At 36.3% G+C, this 16710-nt stretch overlaps 1 protein-coding gene across 1 annotated transcript in view; it reads left to right on the top strand.

Annotated features, from left to right (window-relative positions):
- The window catches only part of RAB22A (RAB22A, member RAS oncogene family), a 53584-nt gene that overhangs the window by 7653 nt on the left and 29221 nt on the right, over positions 1-16710 (top strand). The gene's annotated exons all lie outside the window — the stretch shown is intronic.

Raw genomic sequence — 16710 nt, 5'->3', positions numbered from 1 at the left:
GACATGTTTTTTGTCTTTTGGGAAATGTCTATTCAGATCATTTGTCTATTTTTTAATCAAATTGTTTTGGTTATTTTGCTGTGGAGATGTTCGAGTTCCTTGTATATTCTGGTTATTAATCCCCTGTTGGATGAGTAGTTTGTAAATTTTTCTCCCATTCTGGGCTGGGTGCAGTAGCTCACACCTGTAATCCCAGCACTTTGGGAGGCCAAGGCAAGTGGATCACTTGAGGCCAGGAGTTCAAGACCAGCCTGGCCAGCATGGTGAAACACCATCTCTACAAAAAATACACAAATTAGCCAGGCATGGTGGCACATACCTGTAATCCCAACTACTTGGGATGCTGAGGCATGAGAATCACATGAACCCAGGAGGCAGAGGTTGCAATCAGCCGAGATCACACACCTTCACTCCAGCCTGGATGACTGAATGAGACCCTGTCTCAAAAGATAAAACATACAATAAAAGCAAGTATTGTCTCCCGTTTTGTAGGTTGTCTTTTCACTCTGTTGATTGTTAGCTTTGCTGTGCAGAAGCTTTTAGCTTGATGTGATTCCATTTGTTCATTATTGCTTTTGTTACCTGTGCTTTTTAGGTCTAATTCATAAGATCTTTTTCCAGACCAGTGTCCTGAAGCATTTCGCCTATTTTTTCTTCTAGTAGTCACAGTTTCGAGTCTTACACATAGGTCTTTGATTCAAGTTGACTTTTGTGTAGGATGAGAGCCAAGACTCTAGCTTTATTCTTCCACATGTGCATATCCAGTTTTCCTAGTACCATTTATTGAAGACACTGGCCTTTCCTCAGTGAGTGTTCTTAACACTTTTGTCAAAAATCAGTTGGCTAACACTACATGGATTAATTTCTGGGTTCTATTCTGTTTCATTGGTCTGTGTGTCTCTCTTTATGCCAGTACCATGATGCTTTGGTTACTACAGCTTCGTAGTGTATTTGAAGTCTGGTAGTGTGATGTCTCCCGTCTTTGTTCTTTTTGCTCAGGATTGCTTTGGCTGTTCAGGGTCTTCTGTGGTTCCTTACAAATTTTACGATTTATTTTCCTATCTGGGAAGAATGTGATTGGTATTTTTATAGGGTTTGCGTTGAATCTGTAGATTCCTTTGGATAGTAGGAACAGAATTTACTTTTAATGTAGTCTGTTTAACCAGTCTTTTCCTTTATGGTTAGTACTTTTTATGTCCTGTTCTAAAAACTTATTTACTGCCGGGCGCGGTGGCTCAAGCCTGTAATCCCAGCACTTTGGGAGGCCGAGGCGGGTGGATCACGAGGTCAGGAGATCGAGACCATCCTGGTCAACACGGTGAAACCCCGTCTCTACTAAAAATACAAAAAATCAGCTGGGCATGGTGGTGCGTGCCTGTAATCCCAGCTACTCAGGAGGCTGAGGCAGGAGAATTGCCTGAACCCAGGAGGCGGAGGTTGCGGTGAGCCGAGATCGCGCCATTGCACTCCAGCCTGGGTAACGAACGAAACTCCGTCTCAAAAAAAAAAAAAATAAATAAATAAAAAAAAATAAAAAAAATAAAAACTTATTTACAAAGGTCATATTTTCCTGTTATAGAAACTTGGTTTTGCTTTTCAGATGTAGATCAGAAATTCACCTGGAAGTAATTTCTGGGTGAAGTGTAGAGATTTAAGTTTTGGGTTTTTGTTGTTTTGTTTTGTTTTGTTTTTAATTTAATTCCAATAGGGATATTCAATAGTCCTGCTCCCATTTTTATTTTAATATTTTTGAGACAGGGTCTTGCTCTGTCACCCAGGCTGGACCTCTCCAGCAGCCTCAACCTCCCCAGGCTCAGGTGATCCTCCTACCTTGGCCTCCCAAGTATCTGGGACTACAGGCATGTGCTACCACACCCAGCTAATTTTTGTATTTTTTGTTAGAGGCAGGGTTTTGTCATGTTGCCCAGCCTGGATTTTTTTTTTTTTTTTAAAAGACTATCCATAAACTACTGCTCCAAACTGAGCCATTATTGTCCCAAATTAAGCATCTGTATTTATACGGCTCTGTACATGGTTCTTCTATTCCATCAGTGTATGTTTTTAATTTACTGAGATATAGTTTACATGCAATAAAATGCACCCATTTTAAGCCAATGTTTTGATGAATTTTACAAATTTCTGTATCTGTGACATCACTGCCATGATCAAAATGTAGAATATTTCGATCACTACAGTAACCCTTCTTTTTTGTTCCATCCATTTCAGCCTTACTCTACCCTTGGTTCCAGGAGCCACTAGACTTTAGATTATATTTGTCTTTTCTAAAGTTTCATATAATTGCGACTACCATTTATATACTTTTCTGTATCCAGATAATGTGTTTTGATAATGCAGTGTAGATTGCATGCATCACTAGTTCATTCCTTTTTATTACTAATAGTCCATTGTATGGGATATACCAAAATTTGTTTATTCATTCACCAATTGATAAAATTTGAGTTGTTTACAAAATTTTTACCATTGTGAATAAAACTGCTATAAATGTTCATGAACATTCTTTGTGTGGATTTTTTTTTCCTTTGGGATATATACCTGGGAGTGGAATTGCTGGGTTATGTAGAAAGTATGGGTTTAACTCTATGAGAAACTTGTCAAATCATTTTCCAACATAGTTGTACTATTTTACATTCTGTCCAGCAGTATTTGAATGTCGCAGTTGTCCACATCCTTTTCAACACTTTGTATTGTCAGCCTTTCGTTTTAACCATTCAACTGGGCATGTAGTGGTGTCTCACTTGTTTTAATTTTAATTTTCGTAATGACTGATATTGCTCATCTTTTTGTGTGCTCGTGTGTATTCAAATCTTTGCCTATTTCTAATTGGATTGTTTGTCTCATTTCTCCCAATCTATAGCATTTTATTTTCTTAACAGTATCTTTTGAACAGCAAAAGTGTTTAATTTTGATAACTCCAGCTTAATTCTTTTTATGCTTTTTTGTGTGTGTGTCCTATGCGTCCAGTGATGCAAGGATTTTCACCTATGTTTTCTTCTACAACTTTTATAGCTTTATTGTTTACATTTTGGTCTGTGATCTATCTCTACTCATTGTTGCTTACTTTGTGAGGTAAGGGTCAAGGATCATTTTTTTTCCATATGTCAGTCTAATCATACTAGAAGCATTTGTTAATGTTGAATTCAGCATTTGTTGAATTAAATCACCTTGGCACCTATAAATTGATATATGTGTATGGGTTGATTTCCTGGTTCCCTTTTCTGTTCCATTGGTCTGTTTGTCCTTATGCCAGTACAGTATTGTGTTGATTGCTGTAGATGTATAGAAAGTCTTGGAATCAGATAGTGTATGTATGTCATCCAGTTCTATTCTTATTTTTCATATCTGGCTCCTCTGGGTCTTTTGCATTTCTTTATAAATTTTAGAATCAAGGTGACCAGTTCAGAAGAGCCAGGTGAGATCTTGATTGGGAACACATTGAATCTCTTGACTCATTTGGGAAGAATTGACGTCTTAATATTCCTTCTTTGATCCAGCAACATGGTATATTCTCTATTAATTTAGGTCTTTGATGCTTTTTAATCAGAGTTTTTTAGTTGTCACTGTATAGGCCTTCCACGTATTTTGTTAAGTATATCTCAGAATATTTCATGGTTTTGATGCTATTATAAATGGTATTTCTTCTTTTAACTTCCAGTTGTCTGTTACTAATGCATGGACATAAAATTGAGTTTTACATATTGACCTTGTATCCTGTAACAGCTGAGTTCAACTAGCTCAAGCAGCTTTTTTGTAGATTACTTAGGATTTTCTTAGGTAAACAGTCATGTCGTCTATGAGTAGGCAATTTTACTTCTTCCTTCCCAATCTTTATGCCTTTTTTTTACATGTCTTATTACACTAGTTAAATTGGACCTCCAATACTATGTTGAAAAGTGGTGAGAACTGAAATCCTTGCCTTACTCCTGATCTTAGGGAAAATAATTCAGTCTTTTGCCATTCAATTTAATGGCTGTCTCTAGGTTTTTTATAGATGCCCATTATCAGGTTGAGGATGTTCCCTTCTATCCCTGAATTAATGAGATTTTTTTTATCATGAATTCTGTTGAATTTTATTAGATGATATTTTACATGTTTTGAGTTGTTCATAGTCTTTTTCTGTCTGTTAAAAATAGTGCATTATAACCATTGATAGTTTAATACTGAACTATTAAACCAATCTTGCACTCCTAAGGTAAATTTCTCTTGGTCATTATACATTACTCTTTTTTATATATTGCTGGGTTGGATTTACTAAAATTTTGTTAAGGATTTTTATCTCCATGTAGTTTTCTGTAATAATCTTTCTCTAGTTTTGGTATCAAGACCTCATCAAATGAGTTGAGAAATATCTTCTCTTTTTCTACTTTTTTGGAAGAGTTTGTGTAGAATTGGTGGTTTGTCTTCCTTAAAGGTTTGGTGGAATTCACAAATGAAACCATCTGAGCAGGGAGTTATCTTTGTCTGAAAATTTTTAACTACAGATTCGGTTCTTAAGTAGATACTGTAAAGGCCTGTTCAGGTGTCTGTTTCTTCTTGAGTAAGCTTTGGTAATTTGTGTCCTTCAAGGAATTTTTTCATTGTATTTCTGTTTTGTTTTGTTTTTTTTAATTTATTGGCATAAAGTTGTTTATAATATCCACCTCTTATCTTTTTAATGCCTTGGGATCTGCATCAATAGCCCTCCTTCCATTTTTGATAGTGCTAATTTGAGTCTTCTCACTTCTTTTCCTGACCTATCCAGTTATAAGTTTTTCAATTTTATCAGTCTTCTCAAAGAACCAGTTTTTGCTATCTGAGCATTTGGAAGTATAAATTTCCCTTTGAGTGCTGGTTCAAGTAAATTTCACAGATTTTGATATGCTTTCATTTTCATTTAGTTGCACCTATCATTTCTCTTGTGACTTCTTTGACCATTGGTTATTTAGAAATACATTTTCTAATTTCCAATTATTTGGGCATTTTCCAGAAATGTTTCAATTATTGATTTCTAGTTTAAATCTATTGTGGGTCCAGGCACGGTGGTTCATTCCTGTAATCCTAGCACTTTGGGAAGCCAAAGCATGTGGATCACTTGAGGTCAGAAGTTCAAGAGCAGCCTGGCCGACATGGTGAAAACCCATCTCTGCTAAAAAATACAAAAATTAGCCGGGCATGGTGGTAGGCACCTGTAATCCCAGCTACTAGGTAGGCTGAGGCAGGAGAATTGTTGAACCCAGGAGGCGGGAGTTGCAGTGAGCCGAAATCGAACCACAGCACTCCAGCCTAGGCGACAGAGTGAGAATTCCGTATCAGAACAAAAAAATCTATTGTGGTCAGAGTACATACTCAGTATTATTCAGTATTTCAAACCTTTTACATCAGACATTTGTTTCCTAGCCTAAGATGTGTTCTTTGCAAATGTTCCATGTGCACTAATAAAGAATGTGCATTCTGCTACTGATGTGTGGGGTATCCTGTAAATGTTAATTAGCATGTTTAATAGCACTGCTCATATCTCCTGTGTTTTTACTGGTTTTTTCTCTTATTTGCAATAAAAGAGTATTTGAAGCATCCCTAATTAAGAATTTGTCTATTTCTCTTTTTAATCAGTTTTTGCTTCATGTTTTGAAGCTTTTGTTATTGAGTGTATATGCATGTAGCATTGTTTTATATATATTAATATATAAAATACATATCAATATATGATACATACATGAATTAATATGTATGTATCTTATATGTGTATTATATGTTATATATATTAATTATGTATCTCATATATATATGTGCGTGTGTTACCTATATAAATAGAGACAAAGTCTTGCTCCATCTGCCGAGACAGAGCACCGTGATGTGATCACAGCTCACTGAAGCCTCAGCTTCCCAGGCTCAAATTATCCCCCTACCTCACTCAGCCTCTTGAGTAGTAGGACTGTAGGTGCACCTCACCATGTCTAGCTGATTTTTTTATTATTTGTAGAGCTGGAGTCACTTTGCTGCCCAGGCTGGTCTCAGACTCCTGGGCTCAAGTCATTCTCCTGCCATGGGATTAGAGGCATAAGCCACCACACTTGGCCACAGTGTTATGTTTTCTTCATGATCCTTTTACCATCATAAAATGTCTCTTTTGTCCCTAGTAAGAGTGCCATTCTGAATTCTCCTTTGTCTGATATTAATTTAAGCTATTCAACATTCTATTTGAATATCTCTTCACAAGCATTTACATTTAACCCATTTATAGTTGTATTTTTCAAGTGGCTTTCTGGTAGACAGAATTATAGGTTCTGCTTTTATGTCTAATCTGACAGTCTGCCTTTTAATTGAGTATTTAGACCTCCGCTGTCTAATACAGTTGCTACTGGCCACATGTTAAAATTAGAAAATCAAATCTTCAGTCATATTAGCTACAATTTCAACTCTCATAACAGAAATTTCTGTTCTATAGCACTGATTTAGATTATTTTTATTTATTATAACTGTCAATATCATTTGGTTTAAATCTACCATCTTGCTTTATTTTTCTCTGCCCCATATTAATAATTCCATTTTATTTCCACTGTTATCTTGCTTAGTCTACCTCTTTGTTTTTATTATTTTAATGATTTGCTGGAGTTCATAATATTCTTCTTTGATATATCAGTCTGTGTTCAAATAATACACAGTTTCACAAGAACCTGGCAAGAGTGTCCTTCCATTTCTCTTCTCCCAGCCTTTGTGCTGCTCTTGTCATGTTTTACTTCTACAAGTTGTGAAATCCACGACACACTTTTTTTTTTGCGTTAGTGATCTTTTAAAGAGACCATTTGCCTTTTTGTTCTATCCTTGTGTCTATATCATGATTTCTAATTTCGTATCATACTAATTCTTACTGTCCAGTGGCACGAATTTTCTGTGGTGTTCTTCAGGAATGTCTTAGCTGTTCTTAACCTATTTGAATATAAACATTAAAATTAACTTGTCCTTTTTCACACACACCAACATACTAATCCCTACTGTGTTTCTGATTGGCTTTGCATTGAATTTATAAATTGATCTAGAGAGAAGTGACATATTTATTATACTGAATCTTCCAATGGGTGAACATAGATTATCCTTTCGTTTATGTTAGGATTCTTTAGTTTCTCTCAGTGTTTTTTCGACTTCTCTATGTTGCAGACTTGGACATCTTTCCAAGGGGTTTGATGTGTTTAGTGCAGTTTTTTATGTTGTTAATATGGTAAATTAAATTTTCATTTTCTTTTTATTTGTTGATTATATACAGAAATATGACTTTTAAAAATTGATGTTATATCCAGTAACCTTGCTGAATTTATTCATTAATTTATAGAGCTTGTATCTATAGATTTTTTAATGTGTCCTCTGTATACTTTTATATCACCTGGGAATGAGTTACTTTAACATTCTAATTATTAAACTTTTTACTATCTTATTTTATGAGATCAGGTAGGATCTCCAGTACAATGCTGAATAGAAATGGTGATATTAGGATTATCCTAATCTTAGGGGGTAGCCTCTAGCATCATACCATTATGTTTGCTATAGGTTTTTTGTACATATCCCCATCACATTACAAAAGTGCCCTTTTTTTTTTTTTTTTGAAACGGAGTTTCACTCTTGTTACCCAGGCTGGAGTGCAATGGCGCGATCTCGGCTCACCGCAACCTCCGCCTCCTGGGTTCAGGCAATTCTCCTGCCTCAGCCTCCTGAGTAGCTGGGATTACAGGCATGCGCCACCATGCCCAGCTGATTTTTTGTATTTTTAGTACAGATGGGGTTTCACCATGTTGACCAGGATGGTCTCGATCTCTTGACCTCGTGATCCACCTGCCTCGGCCTCCCAAAGTACTGGGATTACAGGCGTGAGCCACCGCGCCCAGCCTTCTTTTTGTTTTTAAGAGACAAAATGTCACATTGTTCAGGGTAGACTTGAACACCTTGGCTCAAGTCGTCCTCCTGCCTTAGCCTTCAGAGTAGCTGGGAGAACTGTAGGTACACACCACCATGCCCAGCAGAAGCACCCTTATTTTGTTTGCTGGGATCTTTGATTTTTTTTTAACATCGATAATTCTGACTTTAAATATTTTTCTACATGTAATTTGGCTGATCACATAATAAGTCTCTTTTATGTTAATGTGGTAAATTATTCCATCATTAAATTTTCATGGAATAAATCCACTTAGGTCAGGACATGTTATTTTTATTAAATACATATCACTGGCTTTAATTGGTTATTATTTTTAAGATTTTTATGTATGTTTATAAATGAGACTATCATATAAATACTTCTTTCTATCATGTGCATGTCAGGTTTGGTATCAAGACTATGCTTGCCTGATAAAACTGGTTGAGAAACTCTTCTGTGGAAGATTGTATAAAATTGCTCTTACTCCTCCCTTAAGTGATGAGCAAAATTCATCAGTGTTGCCATCTGGGCTTCAAGTTCTTCTTGCATAATAGGGTTTGATTAAGGAGTCAGTTTGTTTCATAGTTGTAAGATTATTGATACTCAGATTTTCTATTTTTTCTTGTATTGGTTTTAATACATTGGGTTTTTTTTTTTTTTTAAGGAATTTGACTCTTTCATATCCTTTTTCCAATTTATTGACATAAAGATGTTAAGATTCTAGACTGAGATCCCTTTTTCATTTCTGTTATTAGTTTTGCCTTTGATTAACTCTATGGTATGTCTGTTCCCCGTTACACTAATTTCTACTTCTTTATTATGTTTGTCCTTGTTTAATATGCTGTTCCTTTTCTAAAATCAGATAGACTGTTGTCACTGATTTTCAGTCCTCCTTCTCGGTTGTATTCCTTATACCTTAAAACTTTAACTATGGCTTTTGCTGGATCCAACAAGTTTTTATAGATCATTTCATCATCATTCAGTTCTGAATATTTTCCAGTTTCTATTTTGATTTTATCCTTGATCTAAATGTCATTTCAATGTGTGTTTCTCAGTTTCCAGACAGGGGTATCTTCTAGTTAACTTTTTGTTAATGATTACTGGCATAATTGTTTTGAAGTAAGAGAACATATTTTGTATGATTTAAATCCTTGGAAATCTGGTACTGTTTGCTCTGTGGACCAGCATATGGTCAATTTTGATAAATGTCCCGTGTTTATTTGAAAAGGTTGTATACTCTATGACTGTTAGTGCTGTGTTCTCTGCATAGAATTGGGTCAAGTTTACTAATCATGTTCATTTTTTCTGTTATCCTTGCTGGGTTTTTGATCTACCTGCCTTTATAAGTTACTAGGAGGAATGAGTTAAAATCTGTCACCATGATTGTAAATTTATTTCTCCTTTTCGTTCTGTCACTTGCTTTATTTTGCAGCTACATTCCATACATACAGATTTAGAATTTTATTTCTTACTGATAAAGCAAACCTTGTAACATTGTGAAATATATTCTTTAGTTCTAGGAATATGTTTTGCCTTGGTCAGCATTTGCATGGTGGATCTTTTTCCCATTTTTAAAAAACTTTCTATATGTTTATATTTAAGGTAGGGCTCTTGTAAGCAGCTTATGATTTGATTTTGATAAAATAGATTCCATATAACCGTCACCCACCCTAATCGAAGTGCAGAAATTTCCATTACCTCTGAAAGTTCCCCCTGTGAATCAATGATTAAAATCATTGATTTTAATCAGTATAGATAAATTTCCCTATTCTTGAATTTTACATAAATGCAATAATACAGTATATTATCTTTGGTGTCTTGATTTCTTTTTCATGAAATGATGTTTTGCAGATTCAACCTTATAGCATGTACCAGAGTTTTGTTTTGTTTTTTTATTAAACTGGGAGTGATATTTTCTTATATAGATAGACCATGAATTGTCTATTCCTCCTCCTGGTTGGGGACATCCAAGTTGTTCCAGTTTTTGGCTATTATGAATATACATGCTATGAACATTCTTTTGCAACTTTTTTTGTGGTTTTCATTTCCTTTGGGAACTAGGAGTAGAATTGCTAGTTGGTAGGGTAGATGCTTGTATAACTTAATATGAGGTTACCAAACAATCGTTCAAATTGATTGTGTCATTTACGCTCCCACCAGCAATGTGTAGAGTTTCAAATGCTCTAGTCCCCACCAATATTTGGTACTGTCCTTTTAGTCATTCCAGTGTGTGTGAAATGGTATCTTACTTTGCATTTCTCAGATAACTAATTTTAAGCGTCCTTATAGGTGCTTATTTATCTTTTGTATGTCTTTTAGGAAGGCACCATTCAAGACTTTTGCTCATTTTTAATTCTTTTTTCTTGTCTCTTGCAGAATATAAATTTTTAATATATTCCTTATATACTCCTGTGAAATATCTTTATTGTGAATATTTTCTCCATTTTGTGGCTTACCTTTTCATTTTCTTAGTGATGTCTTCTGATAAAGTTTTAATGTTAATGAAGCTCATGGTATTTTTTCTTGGATTCATGCCTTTTTTCTTGTCCCTAAGTAATTTCTGTCTGCCCTGAGGCCTCAAATATATTCTCCTGCATTTTCTTCTATAATTATCATTATTTTAATTTTATATGTAATTATTTAATCCATCTCAAATTAACTTTTCTGTATTATAGGAGGTAGAGGTAAGGTTCGTTATTTTCCCATATGTTTTTCCAGTTATCTTAGCATTATTTGTTTAAAAAAAAAAAAAAAAAAAAAAAACTTTCCCTATTGAATAGCCTTGACACTTTAGTCAAAAATTATAATATTGATGCCAGGCATGATGGCTCACATCTGTAATCCCAGCACTTTGGGAAGCTGAGAAGGGAGGATCACTTGAGCCCAGGAGTTGAGGCCAAACTGGGCAACATAACGAAACCCTGTCTCAAAAATTGAAATAAAAAAATACTTAATATTGTGACTTTGATCCATGAGCGTAGTATATCTCTTCATTTACTTAGAACTTTTAAATTTCACTCTGCATTGTTGTGTAGTTTTTAATGTAGAAGTCTTAATAACGTATTCGTTGGCCGGGCGGAGTGGCTTACGCCTGTAATCCCAGCATTTTGGGAGGCCAAGGCGGGCGGATCACCCGAGGTTGGGAGTTCAAGACCAGCCTGACCAACATGGAGAAACCCCATCTCTAAAAAAAACACAAAATTAGCCGGACGTGGTGGCACATGCCTGTAATCCCAGCTACTCAGGAGTCTGAGACAGGAGAATCACTTGAACCTGGGAGGTAGAGATTGCGGTGAGCTAAGATTGCACCATTGTACTCCAGCCTGGGCAACAAGAGTGAAACTCCATCTCAAAAAGAGAAAGTATGTTTTTTAAGTTTTTTCTAAATATTTCATATTTTCTTAGCTATTATAAATGGAATTGCATTTTTTCACTTTTAATTGTAATTGTTACCCACATACAGAAATAGTACTGGTTTTTGTTTATTAACCTTGTATACTTTAATCCTATTAAATTTATTATTAGTTCTAGTAGCTATCTTGTATTATTTACATACACAATCATGTTATATGAAAATAAAGACTGATTTACTTCTTCCTTTCCTTCTAGTTTGTTCCATGCCTTGTTGTACTGGCTAGGACCTCTGGCACCATATTGAATAAGTGGTGAGAGCCAACATCCTGCCTTTTCCCAGTGTTAGGGGAAAACATTCAGTATTGTACCTAATAAGTTTGATGTTAGTTATAGGTTGCCCATTTTTAGGATGAGGAAGTTTTCTTCTGTTTCTGTTTTGCTCAGAGTTTTTTTCAAGAATGGATCTGTGGCCGGACACAGTGGCTTATACTTTATATCCTAACATTGTGGAAGGCCAATGTGGGAGGAATGCTTGAGACCAATGTGAGCAGTATAGTGAGACCTTGTCTCCAAAAAACTAAAAATAAAAAATAGAACGAGTCTTGAATTTTGTCTAGATATTTTTTGCATCTATTTACATGATGCTGTTTTTCTCTTACGTTAATATGGTGGGTTACTGTGTTAAATATTGCTGAGTAACAAATTGTCCCAATATTAACTGCCTGAAACAACAAACATTTATTGTCTCACATTTTCTGTGTATCAGGAATCCAAGTGGCCTAGCTTATATGGTTCTGGCCCATTCTGATGGTATTGCAATCAAGATGTCAGGAAGAGCTACAGTTACCTAAAGGATCTGCTTCCAGCAAGGCTCATTCACATGGCTGTTGGCTGGAGGCCTCAGTTCCACAGTTCTTTGTCCTGTGAGCCTTTCCATAGGGCTGCTTGAGTGTTCTCACAACAAAGCAGTTAACTTTCCCCAGAGCAAATGATTCCAAAGAAAGAGCAAGGAAGAATCTGCTATGCCATTTATGACCTAGTTTTGGGAGTCACCTACCATGGCTTCTGTTCAGAAGAGAGTTACTAAGCCAATCCCAAACTCAGGGGAATAGGGAATAAGCTCCATACTTGAAAGTAAGACTACCCAAAAAAAAAAAAAAAAAAGTGAATTACATTAATTGAATTTCAAAAGTTTAACTTATAGCATTAGCTGTATCTAATCGTGAGTAAACATCAGGCAAACTCTCATTGATAAACATTTGACAAAACAACTGGCTTATAATCTTCAAAAGTCTCAAGGTCTTAAAAAGTCAAAGAGAGACTGAGAAACTGATCCAGAAAGAAGGAAACTATAAAGAGTCGTAACAATTAAATGCAACATGTGTTTTGAACTGGATGTTTTGCCAAAGGAATATTATCAGGACAATTGGCAGAATTCAAATGGGTTCTGAAGAATAGATGGTAGTAATATGTCAGTGTTAAGTTCACAGTTTTGAGGATCTTACTCTGCTTACATAAGAAAATAATCTTGCTTGTAATTAACATACACTAACATTCAAAGGCAGTGAGGCTACTTACTATCAAGTGGATAAATCCTTTACCTGCAACTTTTCTCAACTGTTTGAGTAAAAAAATGTATGTATATTTTTTGAGACAAAGTCTCACTTTGTTGCCCAGGCTGGAGTGCAGTGGTGTGATCACAGCTCACTGCAGCTTCGACCTTCCAGGCTCAAGCAATCCTCCCACCCCACTCTCCCAAGTAGCTGAGACCACAGGTGCACACCAACATGCCAGGTTTAAAAAAAATTGTAACATTGTGTTGTGGATGCCGTTTTCACAGGATCTAGGATTTACTGAACCAGCCCCAGCCCACTTTTTCTCCCTACCTAGGTATTCTTTACTTTGATCAGGCTTTGATACACCACTGTGGGCACCCCGGCTCCCTTCTACCCTCCATCCTCAAGAATACCTACCTGCGTGGCCTACATACTAGCAACTTTTGGACAAAGTAATTGTTCAGACCAGGAAGAAAGGAGGCAGAGCAAATGTCATTTTATTTCATATACATATTAGCATTACCATTGCTCTTCATTCCTTCTGTAGAATTGGGTTTTCATCTGATGACATTTACAGACAGTCTAAGAATTTCTTTGAGCATTTCATTTATTCAGGGCGGGTGACAGGATTGCCTCCGTATTTGTTTATCCAGAGTAATGTCTGCATTGCATACTCACTTTTGAGCTATGTTTTTCTAGATGTAGATTTCAGATTTTTTTTTTTTTTTCAGCACTTTCCTGTGTCATTCTGTTCTCTCCTGGCCTTCATTGTTTCTGTTTAGTGGTCTCTCATCCTCCTGCCTGTTGTTACCCTGTGTGTAATGTCTGCATTCTCCGGCTGCTCTTAAGACCAGTTCTTTCTCTTTCATTTTCAGTCATTTACTTTAAAATGCTAAACATGTAATATACTCTTAGGTTCACTGAGTTTCTTGGATCTGAGATTTGATTATTTTTACAAAATTTGGGATGTTTACAGCCATATTAAGTATCTGTTGTGTACCATTCTCTTGGTCCTCTTTTGGGAGTCCAATTGTATATATGTTAAACTGCTGGATATTGTACCACAGGCCGTGGAGGCTTTGAATTTGTGTTCTTTTCCCCACCTCCATCTTTTTCTCTCTCTTCTTAGGATCACAGATTTCTCTTGGTCTGTCTTTATCTTCAGTTGATTCCTCTACAGTGTCTCCAAAGCTGTTGGCCCTCCTTAGTCAAGGGTTTCACATCCATGAGTTCCACCAAGCATGGATTGAAAGTATCTGGGGGATAAAAGGATGGCTGCATCTGTACTAGACATATGCAGACTTCTTTTTTTCTTGTCATGATTCACTAAATGATACAGTGTAACAACCTAGCATTTACAATGTATTGGGTATTTTAAGTAATCTAGAGATGACTTAAAGTATCTGAGAGGATATATGTAGGTTATCTGCAAAGGCTGTATCATTTTATATAACAATTGTGAGTATTTGCAGATTTTTATTCATGGGGGGTCCCGAAAACAGTCAGTCTCCTGTGGATACTGAAGGATGACTATTCTGTTCAATATATCTAGCATTTTTCCCCCAGTATTTAGGTACCGTCTTTAATTCTAGAATTTTCATTTGGTTCTTTTATATATTTTACATGCATAGTTCCCCCATCTGCTCACTCAATATGACTTTCCTTAAGTCTAGATTATATTTATAGTAGCTGTTTTTCACATCCATATCTGCTCATTCCAGCATCTGGATCGTCTCAGGATCTGTTACCATTTACTGGTTCTTTTCTCTTGACCTTGGGTCACATTTTCTTTGGTTGTCTAGTAGTTTTTTATTTTATACTGAACACTGCAGAAGATATACTGCAAAGATTTTAGATTTTCTTATCTTCCACAAGAGCACTATTTTGTGTTAACAGAATGTTAAATTACGGGCTGATCATCCTGAACTTACGGAAGCTTCTTCTTACACTTTGTTCAGACAGTTGTGTTGGGGTGTTGCCTTATGGCAAATCCTTATTTGTGGGACACTATCTTTGCTTCTGAGATATGGCCTATCTCACTGTCATTCAAGGTGTCCAGTGAGCCTGGATTGGCCAAATTTAAACTCCCAACTTTCCTCCCCTTCTGTTGGAAACAGCTAAAATCTCTGCCCAGCTTTCTTTCAGCCTTCCAGCTGTTGCTGTCCATTAGACTCGTTGGCATCTCCCCAGTTGCATGTGAAATTATAGGAATCAGCTGTGGCTCTGAGAGGAGTCTGTACAGATTTGCAGCTTCCTCTTTTCTAGGACATCCCCTCTCTATTTCCAGCCACAGGGACTGGCAGCCCTGAACTTCATCCTCTGTTACTTCCATTCAGCTGGTGGTTTATCCTCACCTTGATTTTTTTTATCACTTTCTTCCTCTCTTACTACATTTTGGCCACATGGCCCTTCTTTTCAAACACTTGTTAGTCTCGCCCAACTCAGGGTCTTTGCATTTACTGTTTCCTCTTTGTGAAATGTTCTCTCCCTTCTAAATATTGGAATAGTCAGATCTTCTTACCTTTTAGCGTTCATCCGAGTTTTTGCTATCATCCTATGTCAAATTACCACTCCAGTCACTACCACCACACAGAGTTTTTTTGTCTTCATAGTAAATATTAATATCTATAATCATCTGTCTACCAGTTTGTCAATTCCTTCCACTTAAATATAAGTTCTATGAGAAGAGGAGCCTTATCTGAAATGATCACAGACAGCTGTATCCCTAGCCCACAACAGACCCTCAATTAAAAAATTAAGATTTTCATGATTGTATAATTTATTCTCTATTTACCAGTCTCACTGACTGTTCTTTTATCAGCTTTTGCCCCCATTATTCCATTGAAACACCATTGCTGTAGAATTTGAAATCAGCTCATGAATGACTAAATATAAACCACAAATATAAGTCGCTTTTTATTGTGTTTATCCTCTAGAAATATTTGGTATTATCTTGATTTTTTTTAATCCTTTTATTTCCTGGGATACAGTTCCGATTCTCCTTTCTACCTCTTGGGGCTTCCTCCTCCTCGTGTTTCTTTGCATCAGTGTCCACCCCTAAAATGTCAAAACAGTGAGAATTTCTTGCAATCTTTGTGTCTTCCTAGGTGATCTCATTCACACTCATAGCTTTGATGGCCAGCTTTCTCCAGTGACTCCAGTTGACTGGTATTTAAATAGAAGCACCTTGGACTCCACATATCTACCACTGAACTCCTCTTTCTACCCAGTCATCCCCAAGTACCTTGTTCTGCCTTGCTAGTAAGGGAGAATTTAACAAGTCCTTGGTACAACCACTATAAAGAACAACTTGACAAAAATTATCAAATTTAAGTAGTACTAATAATGATGGGCATGTTATTTTTTTTAAATGTAGTAATTCAGTGCTTTAAAGAACCCACTGTGCTTTCCAGCTCATATAAAGTCACAAGAGACCGTCATTCTCACCCAAACAACCAAAATAAGCAAGATAAGTTTTTTAAAGCCCATTAGGCAGCTGAGCACACAAAGAAACCTAAATAAACTAAACTTCAGAAAGTGATAGACCATTCAGAAGAGAGCCATAGCTTCTCTCATCCTCTATTGAAACAGAGGGACAGGGAAACTGCCATAGATGGGAACAATTGGGCTATCATCTGCAGAGACTTGAAGTGGGGCAGATGAGCTCAGAGCGAACTCTGCAGGAATTTCTACCTTTGCTGGAATCCATGGGTGGAGCTGCAAAGCAAAGGGATTTCTTGAAAATCTTGATCCAATTCACTAACTGATTCTCTCATGTGTCCAGTTATCTTATAAAATGTCCATTTAAAGTCAGGTAAGTAGAAAGTATCCAAAGTGAAACACAAAGGGAAGAGAAAGGTTTTTTTTTTTAAGACATCCAAGATCTATAAGGCGCTGTCA

The sequence above is a fragment of the Sapajus apella genome, unplaced genomic scaffold, assembly GCF_009761245.1.
Source record: "Sapajus apella isolate SASKATOON/1434 unplaced genomic scaffold, GSC_monkey_1.0 scaffold96, whole genome shotgun sequence".
Classification (NCBI taxonomy): Eukaryota; Metazoa; Chordata; class Mammalia; order Primates; family Cebidae; genus Sapajus; species Sapajus apella.
Note: the sequence above shows the minus strand (reverse complement) of the source record. Positions and strands in the feature narration are given on the sequence as shown.